The 22962-nt window shown below is 39.9% G+C and overlaps 1 long non-coding RNA gene across 1 annotated transcript in view; it reads left to right on the forward strand.

Annotated features, from left to right (window-relative positions):
• LOC117980204 (uncharacterized) overlaps positions 1-22962 on the forward strand; it is a 290540-nt gene that overhangs the window by 193571 nt on the left and 74007 nt on the right. Inside the window, exon 3 of the long non-coding RNA XR_008625312.2 lies at positions 21324-21370. This is a non-coding gene — a long non-coding RNA (uncharacterized LOC117980204). The remainder of the gene's footprint in view (positions 1-21323; positions 21371-22962) is intronic.

The raw sequence follows: 22962 nt of genomic DNA on the forward strand, positions 1-22962 counted from the left end.
TTACCTTGGGCAGTATGGTACAAACCACTACAAGCAGTGGTTTGTAGTTCTCCTTGAAGAGGTCCTTCACATCCCTTGTAAGTTGGATTCCTAGGTATTTTATTCTCTTTGAAGCAACTGCGAATGGGAGTTCACTCATGATTTGGCTCTCTGTTTGTCTGTTGTTGGTGTATAAGAATGCTTCTGATTTTGTACATTGATTTTGTATCCTCAGACTTTGCTGAAGTTGCTTATCAGCTTAAGGAGATTTGGGGCTGAGACAATGGGGGTTTTCTAGATATACAGTCATGTCGTCTGCAAACAGGGACAATTTGACTTCCTCTTTTCCTAATTGAATACCCTTTATTTCCTTCTCCTGCCTAATTGCCCTGGCCAGAACTTCCAACACTATATTGAATAGGAGTGGTGAGAGAGGGCATCCCTGTCTTGTGCCAGTTTTCAAAGGGAATGCTTCCAGTTTTTACCCATTCAGTATGATATTGGCTGTGGGTTTGTCACAGATAGCTCTTATTATTTTGAGATATGTCCCATCAATACCTAATTTATTGAGAGTTTTTAGCATGAAGCGTTGTTGAATTTTGTCAAAGGCCTTTTCTTCATCTATTGAGATAATCATGTGGTTTTTGTCTTTGGTTCTGTTTATATGCTGGATTACATTTATTGATTTGTGTATATTGAACCAGCCTTGCATCCCAGGGATGAAGCCCACTTGATCATGGTGGATAAGCTTTTTGATGTGCTGCTGGATTCGGTTTGCCAGTATTTTATTGAGGATATTTGCATCAATGTTCATCAAGGATATTGGTCTAAAATTCTCTTTTTTGGTTGTGTCTCTGCCCAGCTTTGGTATCAGGATGATGCTGGCCTCATAAAATGAGTTAGGGAGGATTCCCTCTTTTTCTATTGATTGGAATAGTTTCAGAAGGAATGGTAGCAGTTCCTCCTTGTACCTCTGGTAGAATTCGGCTGTGAATCCATCTGGTCCTGGACTCTTTTTTGGTTGGTAAGCTATTGATTATTGCCACAATTTCAGCTCCTGTTATTGGTCTATTCAGAGATTCAACTTCTTCCTGGTTTAGTCTTGGGAGAGTGTATGTGTCGAGGAATTTATCCATTTCTTCTAGATTTTCTAATTTATTTGCGTAGAGGTGTTTGTAGTATTCTCTGATGGTAGTTTGTATTTCTGTGGGATCGGTTGTGATATCCCCTTTATCATTTTTTATTGTGTCTATTTGATTCTTCTCTCTTTTTTTCTTTATTAGTCTTGCTAGTGGTCTATCAATTTTGTTGATCCTTTCAAAAAACCAGCTCCTGGATTCATTAATTTTTTGAAGGGTTTTTTGTGTCTCTATTTCCTTCAGTTCTGCTCTGATTTTAGTTATTTCTTGCCTTCTGCTAGCTTTTGAATGTGTTTGCTCTTGCTTGTCTAGTTCTTTTAATTGTGATGTTCGGGTGTCAATTTTGGATCTTTCCTGCTTTCTCTTGTGGGCATTTAGTGCTATAAATTTCCCTGTACACACTGCTTTGAATGTGTACCAGAGATTCTGGTATGTTGTGTCTTTGTTGTTGTTGGTTTCAAAGAACATCTTTATTTCTGCCTTCATTTCGTTATGTACCCAGTAGTCACTCAGGAGCAGGTTGTTCAGTTCCCGTGTAGTTGAGCAGTTTTGAGTGAGATTCTTAATCCTGAGTTCTAGTTTGATTGCACTGTGGTCTGAGAGATAGTTTGTTATAATTTCTGATCTTTTACATTTGCTGAGGAGAGCTTTACTTCCAAGTATGTGGTCAATTTTGGAGTAGGTGTGGTGTGGTGCTGAAAAAAATGGATATTCTGTTGATTTGGGGTGGAGAGTTCTGTAGATGTCTATTAGGTCCACTTGGTGCAGAGCTGAGTTCAATTCCTGGGTATCCTTGTTGACTTTCTGTCTCGTTGATCTGTCTAATGTTGACAGTGGGGTTTTAAGATCTCCCATTATTAATGTGTGGGAGTCTAAGTCTCTTTGTAGGTCACTCAGGACTTGCTTTATGAATCTGGGTGCTCCTTTATTGGGTGCATATATATTTAGGATAGTTTGCTCTTCTTGTTGAATTGATCCCTTTACCATTATGTAATGGCCTTCTTTGTCTCTTTTGATCTTTGTTGGTTTAAAATCCGTTTTATCAGAGACTAGGATTGCAACCCATGCCTTTTTTTGTTTTCCATTTGCTTGGGAGATCTTCCTCCATCCTTTTATTTTGAGCCTATGTGTGTCTCTGCACGTGAGATGGGTTTCCTGAATACAGCACACTGATGGGTCTTGACTCTTTATCCAATTTGCCAGTCTGTGTCTTTTAATTCCAGCATTTAGTCCATTTACATTTAAAGTTAATATTGTTATGTGTGAATTTGATCCTGTCATTATGTTAGCTGGTTATTTTGATCATTAGTTCATGCAGTTTCTTCCTAGTCTCGATGGTCTTTATATTTTGGCATGATTTTGCAGCGGCCGGTATCGGTTGTTCCTTTCCATGTTTAGCGCTTCCTTCAGGAGCTCTTTTAGGGCAGGCCTGGTGGTGGCAAAATCTCTCAGCATTTGCTTGTCTGTAAAGTATTTTATTTCTCCTTCACTTATGAAGCTTAGTTTGGCTGGATATGAAATTCTGGGTTGAAAATTCTTTTCTTTAAGAATGTTGAATAATGGCCCCCAATCTCTTCTGGCTTGTAGAGTTTCTGCCGAGAGATCCGCTGTTAGTCTGATGGGCTTCCCTTTGTGGGTAACCCGACGTTTCTCTCTGGCTGCCCTTAACAATTTTTCCTTCATTTCAACTTTGGTGAATCTTACAATTATGTGTCTTGGAGTTCCTCTTCTCGAGGAGTATCTTTGTGGTGTTCTCTGTATTTCCTGAATCTGAATGTTGGCCTGCCTTGCTAGATTGGGGAAGTTCTCCTGGATAATATCCTGCAGAGTGTTTTCCAACTTGGTTCCATTCTCTCCGTCACTTTCAGGTACACCATTCAGACGTAGATTTGGTCTTTTCACATAGTCCCATATTTCTTGGAAGCTTTGCTCATTTCTTTTTATTCTTTTTTCTCTAAACTTCCCTTCTCGCTTCATTTCATTCACTTCATCTTCCATCTCTGATATCCTTTCTTCCAGTTGATCGCATTGGCTCCTCAGGCTTCTGCATTCTTCACGTAGTTCTCGAGCCCTGGTTTTCAGCTCCATCAGCTCCTTTAAGCACTTCTCTGTATTGGTTATTCTAGTTATACATTTTTCTAAACTTTTTTCAAAGTTTTCAACTTCTTTGCCTTTGGTTTGAATTTCCTCCCGTAGCTTGGAGTAATTTGATCGTCTGAAGCCTTCTTCTCTCAGCTCCTCAAAGTCCTTTTCCCTCCAGCTTTGTTCCGTTGCTGGTGAGGAACTGCTTTCCTTTGGAGGAGGAGAGCCGTTCTGCTTTTTAGAGTTTCCAGTTTTTCTGCTTTGTTTTTTCCCCATCTTTGTGGTTTTATCTACTTTTGGTCTTTGATGATGGTGATGTACAGATGGGTTTTTGGTGTGGATGTCCTTTCTGTTTGTTAATTTTCCTTCTAACAGACAGGACCCTCAGCTGCAGGTCTGTTGGAGTTTGCTAGAGGTCCACTGCAGACCCTGTTTGCCTGGGTACCAGCAGCGGTGGCTGCAGAACAGTGGATTTTCGTGAACCACGAATGCCGCTGTCTGATCATTCCTCTGGAAGTTTTGTCTCAGAGGAGTACCCGGGCATGTGAGGTGTCAGTCTGCCCCTACTGGGGGGTCCCTCCCAGTTAGGCTGCTCGGGGGTCAGGGGTCAGGGACCCACTTGAGGAGGCAGTCTGCCCATTCTCAGATCTCCAGCTGCGTGCTGGGAGAACCACTGCTCTCTTCAAAGCTGTCAGACAGGGACATTTAAGTCTGCAGAGGTTACTGCTGTCTTTTTGTTTGTCTGTGCCCTGTCCCCAGAGGTGGAGCCTACAGAGGCAGGCAGGCCTCCTTGAGCTGTGGTGGGCTCCACCCAGTTCCAGCTTCCTGGCTGCTTTGTTTACCTAAGCAAGCCTGGGCAATGGCGGGTGCCCCTCCCCCAGCCTCGCTGCGGCCTTGCAGTTTGATCTCAGACTGCTGTGCTAGCAATCAGCGAGACTCCGTGGGCGTAGGACCCTCCGAGCCATGTGCGGGATATAATCTCCTGGTGGGCCGTTTTTTAAGCCCATCTGAAAAGCGCAGTATTTGGGTGGGAGTGACCCGATTTTCCAGGTGCTGTCTGTCACCCCTTTCTTTGACTAGGAAAGGGAACTCCCTGACCCCTTGGAGGCAATGCCTTGCCCTGCTTCGGCTCGTGCATGGTGCGTGCACCCACTGTCCTGTGCCCACTGTCTGGCACTCCCCAGTGAGATGAACCCGATACCTCAGATGGAAATGCAGAAATCACCCGTCTTCTGCGTCGCTCACGCTGGGAGCTGTAGACCGGAGCTGTTCCTATTCGGCCATCTTGGCTCCTCCCCTTACACCCTTTTTTCAATGATGACAATTTTCAATGCCTGAGGATTGGTATAGATGTGGCTGATGGCAACGAGGCAGTTCTACAGTGTAGGAGTGATTTTTTGTATTTGCCACTGACTTGTTTACTAATATTTGGAGACTTTTAGTACCTTCAAGTGTATTTTAGAAATCTGATGTTAATAACACCAGTGCCTATCCAACAGTCCCAGGCCTATGATCTGGGGGTCTCAATCCACCTTTCCCTTATCTCTCTCCTCCACTACCCCACATCCATAATCTCGTCCACTTGCACCCCTTTTCAGGCCACCTGGCCTCTGCTGAAAGCATCATGGTCTTTTTGTCCCACAGGAAGCTTCACACGTAGTTCCCCTCAGCCCCGTATTTGCCTTTCCTGTCTAGACATTTTGGGTGACAAAGTGCAGGGTTGGACACGTGAGCTTTGCTGCTGCTCCTTGAAGAAGCACCCTGCTGGGTGATGCATCTCCTTTAACCAGACTTGACAGTGTTTGATTCACCTTTAAACATCTCAGCTTCACCCAGAGCTGCATCTACTGAGTGGTAAATATAGAACCACGCTGCACAGCTAAGCTGAATTGGCCTTTTCTATAAAAGTAATGACTTTAGTCTGCTGGGAAATATTCTGAAGGTTAATATCCCAGAGTGCAAGCGAGAAAATGAACAAAGAATTGCTTCCGGTCAGCTCAAATATATAATGATTTTATGATGTCTCCTAATTACATTTTTTATTGAAAAATATATCTAGATGTTCACGTCTCCAAGGGCACAGCCACAGAGCACTACACAATTTGGAGTTTTCCAGGTTCCAAATTTTGTCATTTTAAAAAAACAAATTTATTTCCTTAATTCTTTTGAGAAATTTAAGTTTTTAAATAAAAATAATGGAATGCTAACCCAGTTTATAATACATATTATTTAAATCATTATTTTGCATTATTTGTTGTCTGATAATTTATGTCAAGAATTACTCTAATTCACATTAACATAATCCACACTTAGACATTTCTACATTAGTAAGAGTGACAGTATTTTTAAAAGTAAATGAGTCAAAACAGAGCAATGTGAAAAAGAAGTCATGGGGACTTTCCTCCACCGGGAATTTGTTCCAGGAAATAAAATTCCAAATACCATGTACTTTAAAAAATGCAGTATTACACAGCATTTTTTGGTGGTAGAAAATTCACTTTCAACAAATATTCTGGCTAACTGGCTAAACATGATTTTTTTTTAACCATCTTGACCTAGTTGAGCTTAGCTGTTTTCAGAAAAAAAAGAAAAAGAAGTAAAACAAAAAAAAAGCCCAATTGAACCTTAGAAAAAGAATTTGAGTGAATAATGAACCTCAAAGCAAAATTCAGTATTCTGTTTTGTTGTTTCATGACTTCCAACTGTCTTTAATTATACCATTATTATTACACAAGAAAAATTATTGTTTTGGCTATTAAAATAATTATTACTTTATTATTTCCAACTTTGGAAATTGAGATGTGCAAAAATATTTCCCCAAGGAAGTCCTATTTATTACCTAATTATTGGGGAAGTTTTGTTCAAATTGAGTTATTGCTACCAACTGGACTTTTATGACGCCTTCCCTTTCTTTGTTTTAGTGTTAGCATTATGTATCTAGCAAGGGCTGGCACGCAGTGGACATTCAGCAAATGTAGGTTTCTGTGGAAAGTACAAAATAATGGATACAAAATAGACCCTCGACAATAATGAATGCATATTTGCTATTCATTCAGCAATACACTAAGTCTCATCCATTGGGCAGATGGGACATGAACAAGTGCTAATTAAGGACAATAACACTCATAACTCTGAGATGTGCTTAATTGGAAACAAGGAGTATAGGATGTTTCAGGCTGGTTATATTCCTGGATAGAATTCTTTTCCACAGAAAGTGTCATCAAGGCTGTAATTGATGCATTAGTTTTTAATGTAAAATACTAGAACAAAACCTATTTCACACTGTAAAACATTTTAAAAAGCGAGCCTTTCTCATTTGTTAAAAGGTTGCATGGTATTTCACTAAACGCAATTAACTGCTAAACCAGGTAGACATTGATGAGTATGTGATGATTTCTAGTCTTTGCCACTCCAGGCAATGCTCCAGCGTGGGTTCTTGGGCCGCATCCCTTCCCATATGTGTGAGCATGTCCACAGGATGACCTCTTGTGAGACAGTCACCAAGTCAAAGGATACCAGCTTTCTAAAGTATGATAATACAGTATTGTAATATTACTCTTCAAGAAGCAACATTAATGAATGCTTCAGCTAGCAACATATACTAATAATAGATGTCTCTATACTTTTGCCAACGTTTGTCACATTGAAACAAATGTTTTTAATAATCTAATAATTGAAAATGATGTCCCTTTTAGTTTTTATTTTATTTTTTAATAAGTGAGGTTGAATTTTAAAAAGTATATTACAAAGTATTTCTTCACATCTTTTGCCCATTTTTCTATTGGATTGTTTCTTGTTCTTGCTGATCTGTAAAAGTTCTGTGTTTTAAAAATATCAGCTCTTTGTGTGTAATATATGCTATAAATATCTTTTTAGTTGAATTTTTTTTGTACTTTATTTCTGGCATTTTTTTGTCATGCAGTAAATTTTAACTTTTCATGTTGTCTATTTAACTTTTCATGACAAATGTCATCTAACTTTTGTCAATTTGAGTTTTTAATTTTGCTTAAAATCCTCCTCAACTGTCAGTTTAGAAAAATTTCTGTATTCTCTTAGTGCTTTTTAAGGTTTAGTTTTTGTTGTTGTTGTTGTGTTTTTGTTTTTGCTTTTGTGTTTTTGAGACAGAGTTTTGCTCTTGTTGCCCAGGCTGGAATGCAATGGCACAATCTCGGCTCACTGCAACCTCTGCCTCCTGGGTTCAAGCTATTCTCCTGCCTCAGGCTCCCAAGTAGCTGGGATTACAGGCATGCACTATCACGCCTGGTTAATTTTTTGTTTTTAGTAGAGAGGGGTTTTCACCGTGTTGGTCAGGCTGGTCTCGAACTCCTGACCTCAGATTCTCCACTTTCCTCGGCCTCCCAAATTGCTGGGATTACAGGCATGAGCCACCGTGCCTGGCTTTAAGGTTTAGTTTTTTAAATTGTCTTTTTATATTTGTCTGGGGGTTATTTTGATGTAACCAATACAATATGAATCCAAATTTATCATTTTTTCTTGGGTGCTAGCTAGACAGTACACACGCATATGTGTTTGTGTATATATGTGTTAAATATAGTTGTGCAGCATCACATGTTTAAAAAGGTGAAAAATACACAGGACTAAGAGAAAGTCATTAATTAATTTTTTTCAAAGAATATAAAGTAAGTCTTCTGAAATATTTAGAATTTCTGATTTATTAAACCTAAAGGAAAGAAATACAGAGATAGGATGATGTTATGGACTAAATGTAAATTTATGTGTTAAAGTCCTAACTCCCAATGTGATGATATTTAAAGATGGTCCTTTAGAGGGTAATTAGAGTTAGATGAAGCCATGGGGGTACAGCTCTGCTCTGGCAGAATTAGTGGGCCCATGTGAAGAGAGACACCAGAAAGCTTGATCTCCTGCTCTCCGCCTGCTTGCACAGAGAAAAGGCTGTGTCAGCACTCACCAGAAACCAACCTTACTGGTGCTCTGATCTTGAAAGTCCAGCTTCCAGAACTGTGAGAAGGTAAATTTCTGTTGTTTAAGCCACCAAGTCTATTGTACTTCGTTATGTCAGGCTAAGAAATCTCAGACAGATATTTATTTACCAGCTAAAATAAATCCAAATAATGTTTAAATTAAAATAGAAGAAACACAGATTAAACTTAAGGAGGAACTTTCTGACAATTAGTTGGCCAAAATACTAGAATAAGCTACCGAAGATCATGAGGTGATCTCCTGAAGATCATGGGGTAAGGGAGAAGTTGGGGGAGACAAACCAGCCAGATCCTTGGTCTCCGGGGAAGTTAAAACATGCACCTGTTTTCAGGCAAAGGATTTGCCTATCCTATTGCTTATGATTATTTTCTACTCACAGAATTGGATATCAGGTGATGTCAATTTTAAAGTTGTTATTTAGTGTTTCTACATGAAGCTATTGAGATTGATTTATGACTACCTTTTATTTCAGGATTTAATATTTCAGAAAAAAATGTATGGACATTTTTCAGTGAGGTGGACTCTCCTTCAATGTGTTCAAATTCTTTCAATGAAACAAATTTTGGTTGAATTTTGCCAAGAGATGGGCATTTTAAAAATACCTGATTTCTGCCCATATTGCTTGAGTATTGAGAAACCAAACTGGGCCCCATGCCAAAGTCTTCATAGATACCTACAGTCTAAATAGCTCACCTTTGATCACATGACAATTCAATGGCAGGATTGATCCTAAACTCACCACCTGTTTAAGCCTTGCCCACAAGCACCAAGCCTTTCTTCTAGTAGGAAAAGAGATATTCCAAAGGGGCTAAGTTCCAAAAATAATTTGGGGATACATTAATGCCATCTTTAAATAGAGGTCTTTTTTTTTGCATAGACTCCTTAGTTTCCTTAGTAGATTTAGGGTGCAGGGAACTTATTAAGGAATCAATTAGTGCCTTATTGCTCTGTTGAGGGCTGAAGGATACCCTTTCAGCACTGGGAAACTTTTTGTTCCTCTCAAGTACCCATACACTTTCAGGTAATGACTAGGGGAATCTTTGATTTATAGATTGTGAACACAAAAATTCATTTTCGAGGTAGCCAGGAAAGGGAAAAAAGTTTCAGAAGATCGACAGCATTAGAAACTATAGCTGAGAAAAAGAAAATCTGAGCAGAAATTATTGTGAGATATTATTCCTTCAATTCCCAGCAGCTAGAAGGAAAAGGTACCGGTAGTCCTAGCTGGATATTACTTTATGATAAGCCTCTGATTATACACACTGGTCTTTCAGATTCCAACACAGGTAAAAGATTATGTAGGTTTAAACCGCTGGTGCGTATCAATGAGCAGATATAACCAACAATGGCTGATGGCTATCAATATGCTAAGGATAGTAAGTTGCCACAGGAAGCCTGTCAAAAAAAACTCAATTCTGGCCACACAGCCACCATCCACCAGGGTCACCCAGAAACACCAGTGCTGGTTGAGGTCCCTCTTATGTCTAGTCAGGTAACCCCATTACAAAGCACTGGTGACTTGGAATCCAGGGTGATTCAAAAGACCAGGCTGATCACTAGCCACCAGCAGGTCAACTAAGTTAACTGCTGAGCACCTGAGTGCACCACTGAAGAACAAACTGGGGATGGAATTGTAACTACTGCACCAATGGACACTGTAAGGAATGCACAAATGAAGAGACCAAGGCGTGATTCTTTTCCTGTGCACACCACTCCGGCTATTCTAACTCCCAATTCCTCTCTTCTTATTACTGCTCTATCTCTCCATGCCACTGAGGCACCGTAACCCAGTTACAGAGCACAAAAGTTCCAATCCATCAATGTTTAAAAATTGGGGCATTTTTTCTCAAAGCCAATGCCAACTGCATTCTTTGGGAAAGTGTCTTCTAGCTTTCTGAATCATGCACTGGTAGGTGGTGGCTATATATTTCAGGGCAGTTATATATTGTGAGTAGCCCAGTGATGTGGGAAATGTTGTTTTTTTCATATGGGGCTTCCTCTTGTCAAGGCAGATGTAGCTGAACAAACCAGCATCCCTGACAGCCCTGGAAGCCCAGGCCCTGGAACATAGAACTACAAGCATGTCAGAATCTAAGCAGCTCCAGCGACCGCAGGAGCTACAGCTCATCCATGTTTGTTATAATTTTCTGTTTATCTCTCTCTGTCCTCATTCCTCTGTGTTTGGCTTATAAAAGAAAAATTATGCTGAACCAGTTAAACAGGCAAGGAATACTTTATTCAAAATGATTACAACAGAGGAGAGAGCTTCAATTCAACACTGGAAACAAAGGAGGGAGTTAAGTGCTGAGATGGGCTAGTGAAGTACTCAAGGCTGGGAGGAAATAAGTTGATTAGTGAAATTTGACCATTTGTGTTTGCTAATTGGTACTTATCAAATTTAGTCTCCTGCTTTTTCACAGAGACTGGGAGATAGGGTCGATGATATCTTCCTTGATGATTACATTTCAAAAGGATGAGTTGCATGTCCTTGGGAAAGACAGAATGGGATGCAAAACTGGCAAGAGGCTGGGTGAAGATTTACATCTCAAAGGGGCAGAGAAAGGACTTAAAATTGCAAGTTTTCTCAAATAAATGCTCAAAGAAAAGGGAGGTATATTAGTCCATTTTCACACTGCTGATAAAGACATATCCAAGACTGGGCAATTTATAAAAGAAAGAGGTTTAATTGGACTTACAGTTCCACATGGCTGGGGAAGCCTCACAATCATGGTGGAAGGCAAGGAGGAGCAAGTCCCATCTTACATGGATAGCAGCAGGCAAAAAGAGCTTTTGCAGGAAAAATTCCTCTTACAGTAACCATCAGATCTCATGAGACTTACTCACTGTCATGAGAACAGCATGGGAAAGACCTGCCCCCATGATTCAATTACCTGCCACCATGTCCCTCCCACAGTATGTGGGAATTCAAGATGAGATTTGGGTGGGGACACAGCCAAATCATATCAGGAGGCAAGAAGCCTAGGGTCAAGAGGAAACCTGTCGAAAGTTTAGTTAAGTTGAGGGGAATGGTAATGCTGTTTTAATCACTCTTCCCCATTTTTCTTATGGTAACAGTGGACTGACCTTTCTTCCTCTCACGGCTCTTACCCACTGGCCATGGACCAAATAACCCATGCTCATCATCCCTTCAGCATCAGCTTCTGCTGTGAGGCCAAGGTAGTGCTATGTCACAGTGATTTCCTGCCAGCTGGCCTCAGGATTCATAGGCCTCACCCACTTTCTATTTCTTTTTTACATTGATTTGAATTATTTTGCTTTTTCTTCTGCCATCTGGAATAACCATAGACCTAAATATATCTTCACTAATTACGAATTTTTCTTTCTTTTGGAGATTGTAGTCAATGTTTATTACCTACAAATTGAGTTATTGGGTATCTTTTTTATTTTTGTGCACTTATAAATCACTGTCTACCTATAGATAAACTAAACTTCAATCATTTTTTTCAAAAAAACTTTTTCTTATTTCACTAAGTTCTCTATATAACACACCATCATCCTTTTCCACTTAAAATTTAATTTTAAAGCCAATATTCATTTATTCAAAGATAAGGTCATCCATCACTCCCATAATCTCCTGGAAAGATAAGAGTAATAAAAAGAAAAGTGATATGTCATATTTCCATGACAAATAAAGCCATAAGTTGTAAGAATTCACATGCTTGGGTCTATCTTTGGCAACAGAACTAAGAAAGATATCATAAGTGATATATATTTATTTATGCCCACTGGTTAAAATTACTTTACCAAGTAGTATGACTGCAGAAATGCAAGGAATTTATTCAAGCAAGGTGGAAATGGAATGCTTTACTACAGTTTGAAAAAGACAGTGTCTGCTAGGAGGATTAGGTTCAGCTGCAAATTATTAAAAATTCAAGCAAAAGTAATAATAAAACTGTGGCTTAAACAAGATTTTTAAAATCTTGCATAACGAAGACCCAATATAAGTAGCCACAGACTACCAGCCTCTCTGTGGTCATCAGGGACCCAGACCTTTCCTCCCTGATGACTGTTCATCCCTGGCTTGTTTGCACACTGCTGGGGCTCCTTCCACAGGAAGGAGAAAGCAGGTGAAGAAGAGTGAGCCCTCGATTTTAAGAACACTTCCAGGAAGTTGAACAAAACATTTCTCCTACCTCCTTTTGGCCACAACTTACTCATATGGTCATCCCTAGCCTAAGAGAGGCTGGGAAATGTGGTCTTTAAACTTGGCAGCTGTGTACACAGCCAGAAATCTTAATTCTTTATTTTACTAAGGGTAAAAAGGCAGATCAGATACTGGGGAGACCCAGCACTCCCCACCACACTGACATTATGTGTCTGTGAAGACGTAGATAGTGTCTTCCTTCTTTGTTCAAATATATATATATATATATATATATATATACACACACACACATATATATATATATATATATATACACACACAAATAATTCCAGTGTCCAGGCATATACTTATCTAAGTATACAATGGTGAGAGGACTCATGAAGGAACTTGGAAGTGTCTGTGTTGTAGCCCATAACAGGATTTCAGTAGTTAACAAAAATCATGTAATTGCTAACCTTTATTGGGCATCTATAATGTGCCAGGAATTGTTCCAAACACCTTACCCATGCTAACTGTAATCACATGTAGTTCATTCTCACAAAACACAACTGTGATAGGGACTTTTAATATCTACTTTTAACAAATGAGGAAACTGAGGCAGTGCACACTGAAGCAGCCCCAGCCCTTCAGCTTGCTGCTTTCTGCCGTCACCTTCCTCATGGTAGACAACATCAGATATTTTGATTTCAAGGTCATTCTCTTTGATTATTTCAGCATCAAAATTTTACAAAAGGATGTGGTGATGCCGACAAACTGTTCTGCCATTCTCTTATTTAGTATTGGTGTCTTCCACTCACACTCTGAATTGATATCTTGTTTACACCACTGAAGGAAATATTAAACATGAATTTCTAAGAGATCCCACTAAATTCATGTTCAACATAAATCTTTAGTGATACACAGTGTATGTGTATACACATAAACTGAATTTTAATGAAATTTCAATTGCGACCTTTTTATCTAGTGGTTTGAATTAGTGAGTTGTTTGATAAGACAAAACTCATGTGGATCACAGAGGAAATTTGACTGAGTTGATTAAAATTCCCTAATATGCTTATAAATATGATTTATAAAGAAGCTCTTCTAGTAAATTTTGAAAACCCTGTTTCTTAAGATCTTTTTCATTTTTTTCTCTCCTTGATATTACTTCTAGAATTTTTAAGACTTCTTCCTTAATGGGAAAGCTTAGTATAAAAATGCAGACCCATAAGTCTTACCTACTTTTCACTTTTGATCAAGATGTTATATGCCACCCAATTTCTGAATTAACCTCAAAGTCATGCCTGCAAATAGTTTACACATTGGGCTTTCTTTACTTGTAGATAGGAATTAGATTCTGAAAGCCTTAAAGCTCAGGAAGGACTTCATACAAACTCTAATTTCTCCTCATTTTTTTTTTCCGTAAACGATGCCAGTGATGTTATGCCAAAGTGAACTAGATGTCAGATCCAGCCCAGGGAGTTGGTAAACCATTGGCCTCCTGGCTTGTGGTCAATTCAAATGAGAGTGGTGTTGTGATTTCTGCTAATAATGATCCAGGATTTCTGCAGGGGCTCAGCCCCAGAGTGCAGGATATGAGCTTCTCCCCGACCAGTGCTGTGGCCCAGAAGCTTGCCTGAGTTCCCATGTGTTGCAGTGCAGCAGATAGTGCTGTCTTCAGTTGGCAGAACAATGTAATTAGCAAGGATCCAGGGCACCAGTGGGCATTGCTCCTGCTGACTTGGAAGAATAGGCAGCTTGCAGATAAAACATTTGCCATCTAGAATGTTCTGCTTCCTGTGATGAACAAAAGGAGTAGGCCAGGGCCGTGGGCATTGTCTAAGAAAAGTTGCACCAGTCAAGTTAAATGGGCAAGGAAGACTATTCATGACTATTGCAATGGGAGAGATTGAATTCAACTCCATTGCAACATAAGGTGGGAAAGTTTTTAAACTCTGGGGTGAGTCAGCAGAAAAGTATTGAAAGTGTCTATCAGGGAGAGAGGCTGGTTGATGTGATGAGGCCATCTGTGCTTGCTAATTGGTGCTTATTGAAGTTAGGGTTCTGTCCTCGCAAGGAGACTGGAGATAGGAGCCCTATCTTTCTTAGTGATTACATTTCAAAGGCCTAGCTCCAAGATCCACCGGGAAGACATTTTCTGGGTTGTAAAACTAGCAAGAGACTGGGAGAAGGTCTGCATTTGAAAGGGGTAGAAAAAAATGTATAGAGGCAAGATTTCTAAAGTAAATGCTCTGAGAAAAGAAAGGCCAGGGGTCTAGAGTAAGGAAGAAACCTGTCTGCAGTTTAGTTGAGCTAAGGGGACTGTTAAGTTCACCTTGGTTGGTGCTCATGGTACTTCTCCTACCGGGAATCACAGCTCAGCCCACCACATGTCCTCTGACTCTCTCACTCCTCTTCTCAGGCACTCTCTCACTCCTTCCCTTCTCAGTTCAAATACTGTCTCTGTGCCAGCCTCACTCCCTCAGGAAATCTTCCTGGAGTTCCACCACTACCCTAAGGCCATGTCCCTAGTAATCAAGCCATATTACACTTCCTCTCTTGCTGTCTGTCCTCATCTGACACTTGTCCTGTGCTTTCTGAATCCTAGCCTGGTATTTAGATGATAGTAGAAATTCCATCAGTGCTGAGTGATTAGTCCACTAGTGGATGAACACCAGTTTCATCCAATTGTCTTAAAACACTTTAATATGGCATGTTTTCTAGAACAAACTCATTCATGTGCAAATTTTTGCAGGGAATGTCATTTGTAATTCTTCACCTTGAGTGGACATAAAGCACACAATGTTATGGCCATATGGCGATCATATGGTATTTCTCCGGAATTTAAAAACCCTTCCTAAAAGTTATTATATTTGTCCATCACATTAACGTTTATATAAACATCCCACATTGCCTCATTTGATTTTTACGAGTAGTCCATGTAGTAAAGGCATAGGACATTTTGTCCCCATTTTAAGGTAGCAATACTATCAAGTGACTGAGCCAGATGTTAATTTAACTCCAAGTCATGAGTTCTCTCATCACCCACCCCCAACCCCTTCCTCCACTCCCACCCCCACCCCACCACATCTTCCAAAAAAGGTCCCTCCTTTCCACCAACTACCACAGTCCATCCTCAGCGAATATGGTGTGGACTCTATCTGATTCTGAATTTCTCTGACATAATAACATGTATTTTTTAATCAAGGAGTGAATAATCTGGAAGTAAAGACTTGAATTCAAGGAGAAGAACATCACACACCAGGGCTTGTCGGGGGGTGGGAGGCTAGACAAGGGATAGCATTAGGAGAAATACCTAATGTAGACAACGGGTTGATGGGTGCAGGAAACCACCATGGCCTGTGTATATCTATGTAACAAACCTGCACATTCTGCACATGTACCCCAGAACTTAAAGTATAATAATAAAAAAAAGAAAATAGGTAATATAATCTCATCTTTTGATTGGTATGTGTATATATATGTGTGTGTGTGTGTGTATATGGTATGTATATATATGTGTGTATATATATGTGTGTGTGTATATATATATATAGAGAGAGAGAGAGAGATACTTGAATTCACACTTTGGGTAATTTAGACACCTAGTATAGTGCTTATTACTTGAGGATATCTTCTTAAATGAATCATTTGCTTTCAAAGGCACACTGATGCTCCCCAGCGCCAGTCTTCCTCCGTAGTCTTTCCCTTTCTTTTCTCATTTTACTTTGTCAGAGAAGCAGGAAATTTCTGCCAATGAGAGGAAGTGTGGGCAGTGGAAATTTCTGCTCCTTATGCTAAAATAGTAAGAATATTATAATAATGAAGATAATGAGATGATTATCCAAAATCATCTTTGATAGGAAAAAAATTAGGAACAGTAGAGATAAGTGATCTGAACAATACATAGTAATGTAGAACCATACGGCATTTCTAGAAATTATATTCCATAATTTCTTGACATTGATAAAGCTTCAAGGAGCATAGAACCTGCTTATTTTTTCTCAAAGAAGTCATTACTATATTTATAGTTGATATTTTTTCCTTAATATAAGGAGCCAGAACTGGTACTTCATATACTTACCAGCACATAGTTTCTCTGCGTAAATGTTTGCTGATGGAAGAAAGGAAGGAAAGAGACATTCAAAGATTGAATGATCAAGTGGGGACCCTGCATCCCATGAGGCGGGGACCCTGCATCCCATGAGGCTGAGTCACTGCCAGTCCCCAAATCTTCCCCCTCCACGGCTGCAAGCCTGCCCTCCTGACACTACAATGGCCACCTCCACTCCTTTGGGTTGAACAAGGAAAGGAGCAGCAGAAGTTGGATGATTTAGATTTCTTCTTCAGATTAGCTATTTACCACTTAGCAAAGCTAGGAGGAGCTGAATTTGAAGGGCTGAGGACCAAAACTTGGCTCATTTGATGTAAGCCTCACAGCAATCCAGGCAGTGGAAATGAGACATGGACAAGGAGCTGAGGTCCAGGTGAACCTTCCAAAATGAACAGGGCTGGGCTGAGCTGCCCACACACAATGTACAGCGGGGAGGCCCCAGGCATGGGGCAAACAAGGCTCCAAGGGTATCATCCACGGCGTGCCTGCTACATGCTACCACCCAATGCAGGGACGCAGTTATGATCCCCATTACCCATGTGAGCAAATGAAGACTTAGGGCTTAGGCCTATCTGGCAGAGGCTAGAGACTTCTACCTGGGGCTGGAAATAAGGTCTGTCTATTTGCAGAGCCTGAGACACTAATTACTTCTACTATTGACCATATTGTTCCTTCTTTCACATAAATGTGACATAGTTTGTGGAGGTCACTCTTGGGAGATCTCTTCCTGCCGTCTCCTGCAGTAGACAGCCTGAGGATGAAACATGACTTGGAGCCTCACATATCTGTGATAGAATCAACAGAGCCTGCACACGCCATTCTCCAAGCAACAGGGACCCAAAAGCTGAGGCTTGAAGGAGGTTGAAGGAGGAGCCAAAGGGAGGGTTTCTCTAACTTTCTGAGCGTTAAAGTCAAACTGCAAAGCTTTTAAGGTACGGATGAAAGCACTTTTGCAGCAATATTCACTGAAAAAACCAAATAGCCTGCTTTCTAAGAAACTTTTTTATTATTATTATTATACTTTGAGTTTTAGGGTACATGTGCACAACGTGCAGGTTAGTTACATATGTATACATGTGCCATGTTGGTGTGCTGCACGGATTAACTCGTCATTTAACATTAGGTATATCTCCTAATGCTATCCCTCCCCCCTCCCCACAACCCACAACAGGCCCCAGTGTGTGATGTTCCCCTTCCTGTGTCCATGTGTTCTCATTGTTCAATTCCCACCTATGAGTGAGAACATGCGTTATTTGGTTTTTAACCCAAATGTCCAACAATGATAGACTGGATTAAGAAAATGTGGCACATATACACTATGGAATACTATGCAGCCATAAAAAATGATGAGTTCATGTCCTTTGTAGGGACATGGATGAAGCTGGAAACCATAATTCTAAGAAACTTTTATAACTGAAGCCAACTATCTGCTTCCTTTCAAGTCATTTCAACAGGGACAGAAGTATCATTGCATTGTAGAGGCAGAAATGTCACTATACAAAGTTCAAGGTACCTGAGGGTTTGGGCCATGAATAAACTTCAAAGATCCATTAGCACCAGAAAAATATGCACTTTGGCTAGTGTCTGTGTGTGTTTTTCTTCACTAGGGAGCCAGTCCATTATGTAATTAATTAAAAACATGTCTGTATCAAAATTTGAACCATAAGTCCATAATGATAAAAAATAAATAGACAGGTCAATAAGTCACTAAATGGGACAGGAGAAACTTCTTCCTATAGCAGAAGACCAATATTTAAATGTAGAAGAAAGGATGAAAAAAATCTATACATCCATCACGAGACTGATTGCTACCTGCATGATTCATCAAAGAAAGCTTAAGTCATTGATGCACGTTTCATGAGGAAAGAATATGAACCCAGCCTTACGGTGTCTTCACATGGATCAATTACTACTTATATAAAGGGAAAAATGTTAACTCTGCAGTGAAGAAACACAGTAGACACCTCTCTAACCAAGTCAGCAAAGTGAATGTCACCAACAAGACAAACTGGCCTTTCCGCCTCCTGAAGAGATGTACAGGAAAGACATCTTCACTCCCACTGTCTTCTCACCCAAAATGCTCAGTGCCACCTGAGCATGAAGAAACCTCAGACTGACTCAAACTGAGGACTGTTTTATAAAATCTCTGCTCTGCACCCTTCGAAAAGGTCAATGTCATGGAAGATCAAGAATTAGGAGAAAGTGCTTCAGACTAAAGGAGATCAAGGAGGCAAGACAACTGATACCAAAGTGAGATCCTGGGCTCCACTAAGAACTGGGGAAAACTGCTGCAACGTACATTATTAAGACATTTGGTGGAATTTGAATATGGATTGTGAATTAAAGCCCCCAATATTTCAATGTAGGTTCTATTTTCCCTGAGTGTCGGCTGGTCTGAGAAATAAAGAGTACAAAGAGAGGAATTTTACAGCTGGGCTTATGGTTAATTTACACTCACCATGATGTTGATGTAAATTTTTCTGAATTTGATAATTGCATTATGGTTCTGGAAGTGGTTGCTCTTGTTCATGTACACAGAAGTATGGGTATTTGGCCTAAAAGGCAAAAGATCTCTAACTTACTCTCACGTAGTTTGTCAAATATTAATAATTATATACTCCCATTATTATTGTTGTTATTATATAAGGAGAAAGAAGCAAATGTGACAATATAAATAGTCTATGAATCCAGGCAAATGGGACCCTGGAGCTTATATAGTTGTACTATAGTTGCAACTGTTCTGTAAGATTGAAATTTTTCAAATAGATGTTAAAGAAAGTTAAAAATCTTGGACCTGGTCCTTCTCTCCTATTTTACATTTGAGAATTCCAGTCTCATAGCAATTAAGTTACAGGTATCATCTGTCAGTGGAAGAAACTGTACTAAAATCTAGATTCCTGAGTCGTACAAAAATGTTCTGTCCACTTCCCCAGAAAACTGACGTGTGTATTTTTTAAAAAAATTAATTGAACAACCCAGGTCATATTGCAGATAGCCGGGAGCTGGCTTTTAATGTTTTTCTTTTTTTTCTATAAAGTAGATATTCGTTCAATAGAATGCAAGTGGGAAGGAGATCTGGATCAGGTAGAACCTATTCTTACCTTCTTGCTGTAATAATTAGGAGATGACAAGCACATTTTATTATACCCCATTTTTCAACTTCTCCCAAATATATGTAGAAGCAGACAGATTTCACATGAAAGTAGCCATACTGAAAGTGGAAAAACAAGCTTTCTTCATTACTGAGCCTGCGACAATACAAAGAATTTTGCTCCCAGTTTGCCACACCCCATCCCAACCGCCTGCCCAGGAAGCTAGCCCACATAAGTTCTGCGACTTGGAGCATTTGACTTGATAAGCTGTGCCCTGGAGCTCCTGACCTCTCTCAGGAGGGATAAAAGGGCCATGGATTTCCAGGGAGACTTTATGTATTCAGTTAAGTCTCTGGAAGGGTTCTCAACAGAGGGAATAGGATTCAAGCTAAATTCATGCTTTTATGGGCACCTAAGTTTTAACAAATATGCTACAAGGACAGCATTCCATAGCAAGACCTGCCCCAATGGAGTCAGGCACATAATCAAGGCCGTGTCTCATTTATTTTTCCTTTTAAGTTGTATTTATATTACAGAGTTGGGGGCACAGACTCCAGAGCTCGAAAGTGTTTGTATCTGGAATGCCAGTCACTGGCTTGGTGACCTCGAGCAACTCACTTAAACTAACTTTACCCCAGGTCCTCACCTGTAAAGTGGAGATAATAATAGCTGTATTCTTCATTTATGCTTTATAAAACCGATGATTGAAATTTAGTGGTCACATTTATGGACTTATTTAAATCCTACCTTATTTCAACATAGGATCATGAAACAACAGATTAAAGACAAATAAATGATGACATTGAGCTGCAGGAAAAATAAGGCAAAGAGAAAATGGCGAGGCCTTCAGCAGTCAAAGCCCTCCAGGCGTGAAACCATTACTCCCAGGGAGCTGCAGAATTTTTGTGCTTTCTTGCTTCTGCAGTGAAAAATTTGTACATTTCTAATGCAATCAAACATAGACTGAGAGCTTTTTGCTGTCCTGAATTTTGTCTGATGTCTTGAAGCCGAGAATAGTGGGGTAATAAGTTAGCCCACATTCTAAAGGGAAGCACTGGATACTTTCCTACCAAATTGCCCAGCGATGGCCAACTTGGTTCTCATGAACACCATCCCCAGTAACCACCTAAGAGAAGACCAAGGCTTCAGTGGAAGAAATTCATTTAAAGAGGTAGAAAGTTGACATTGTTTCTTTCATCTTCCAAAGTTCGTGTCTTCCCAGGCTTCCCAAGCCCAAAGATGGACATGGGGGTAGGAGGGAGAAGGAGAGGGGCTTGCAAAAAGGAAGGATAGCATCTCATCCTGGCTGGATGCCTGCTGAGCCATGGGTTATTCCAAGTCCACCCTGTTCAAACGGTGCTATTCAAATGTAGCACAATAGCTGAACTGGTGCCCCCACTCCAAGTTTGGGGGGTGTAGCCACTGGGATCTACCCTTTGCCTCCAGAAACTGAAGGTGGAAAGCTGGCTGTGGAGCTGTTACAATGGAGGTTCCAGGTAAGAGGGCTGCAGCGAAAGCTACCTTTTCTGCTATGCCTTGGGAAGGTGGGCAGCCAAGGAGCCTTGAAAGAGCCTGTGCAAGGGGCCTGTGTGGTGGGACCTCAGCGGGGAGGTGCTGAGAGAGCATTGAGAGAGGCCTGCTGAGGTGACGTCACTTGGCTCATGAGACTGCGTAGGTTTGTGATTCCTAGAGGGGTGTCTACAAAGAGTGACACAAGCACCCAAGGAGGTGGGAACCCTTGGTATGTCTCTCCTGACAGCCTTTGGTAGCCAAGATAATTTTTAAAAAGCACCAGCTGAATAAAATGTCTTGTATTAATGTTTTTCTATTTCTTCTTTCTCTTATCCCAGACCCTATATCCTGAAGGCGGATCGAATGAAAAAAGAGAAGCAGCAAGGTAAATTCTAGACAAGACTAAACATTTTCCTCTCTTTGGTGTAGAGAAAAGTGAACGAAAAACAGGGTTTTTTTTAGATTTTATTAATGTTATGATATCTGATAATGAGACTGTTCTAATACCCGAAAGGAACCCAAAATCTTTGGAATCCATCCAAGGTATCTTTCATACACAGCACAGGGAGAACTGGCTAAGCCTATTTGCAAAAATTATTTGTTTCCAGGATTGTAGCCTGCAGAGTCCAGCCTATTCCATTAAATGGTGGCGTCAATTTGTCAGGTCCACCGGGTGCAAAGGACCTAGTTCCCCAGAAGGAAGCTTTCCTGTTCTGACCCCATGAGAGATTCTCCCATTTCATGCAGAGAGATGTGCAGTGTCCTTCTTCATAGCCCTACACCCTATCCAGCACTAGGAAGGAGTTACCAAGAAATCTCTGTGGCCACACTTGAATATTTTTGGTTGATTATGCATCAAGAACCAGTTAGTATTTTATAATATGTTTAGAGAAACCAAATCTTTCTTGGTCTTCATTTCTCCCATACACAACAAACACATAAAAATTCCCATCTCTACAGAATCTTTTAAGTATTCCATTGTTTAAGTATTTACAATGGAGGTTGGGGCCTACAGTAGATGCTTCATATTCTCTAATTATCACCACAAATCATGCTGAAAGGCTTAGAGAGATTATGTAACTTGTTGGCCGTGTCTAACTGAAATTCTGTATCCTTTGACCAACCTCTCCCCAGTCTCTCCCCACCCCCAGCTTCTGGTAACTACCATTCTACTTTCTGCTTCTATGAATTTGTTTTTTTAAGATTCCATATATGAGGATCATGTGGTGTTTGTCTTTCTATTCCTGGCTTATTTCACTCAACCTGTGTCCTCTTGGTTGTTCCACATTGTCGAAAATGTTAGGATTTTCTTGCTTTTTTACCTTACTATACTTTCACGTCATAATTTTCTTGTTCTTTTGTCCTACATTCCTTGCTAAATAAACTATACATTTTTATGGCAGCAGATTTCTTATTCATATTTGTATATCAAACAAAGCTAAAGAATAAATATTGAATTACCAAAGGGATGAATCATTACAAAGCAATAGTAGATTACAAGAATTTGCAAGGCATGGGGGAACTAACTTTTTGAAAGAGTTGACTTTGCACGCATCTAGACCAACCTATATATTTTATGGAAAAAACTAAAGTGCTTGAAAATACATTTCTAGAAACCACTGTAAAAGCACTGTAAACCACCAGAAAATCATTTCTATACACTTTTATCTAGAGGAAGCTAGCCACCTCTATAAAATAAAGACTAATTGAATATTTTGTTGACACCATTTTAGAAGCCAGAAAAGAACAATTTTGTAGTTCTTTAAGGTTATATTTACCCTAAACATTTGAAAAATCCAAATCTGAGCTGAAAGATCAAGCATAAAATCCCATCAGGCCTTTGCTGCCATATATAACATTTTTTTCCTACATAAAATCTATCCTGTACACCTCTACCTACTGAATGAAGCTTTCTGTTTCCACAGTGTGGCTTTTGTGGTGAACAGGGGTTTGTACTGATTTAACAGTGTAAGCAGG

The sequence above is a fragment of the Pan paniscus genome, chromosome 4, assembly GCF_029289425.2.
Source record: "Pan paniscus chromosome 4, NHGRI_mPanPan1-v2.0_pri, whole genome shotgun sequence".
NCBI lineage: Eukaryota > Metazoa > Chordata > Mammalia > Primates > Hominidae > Pan > Pan paniscus.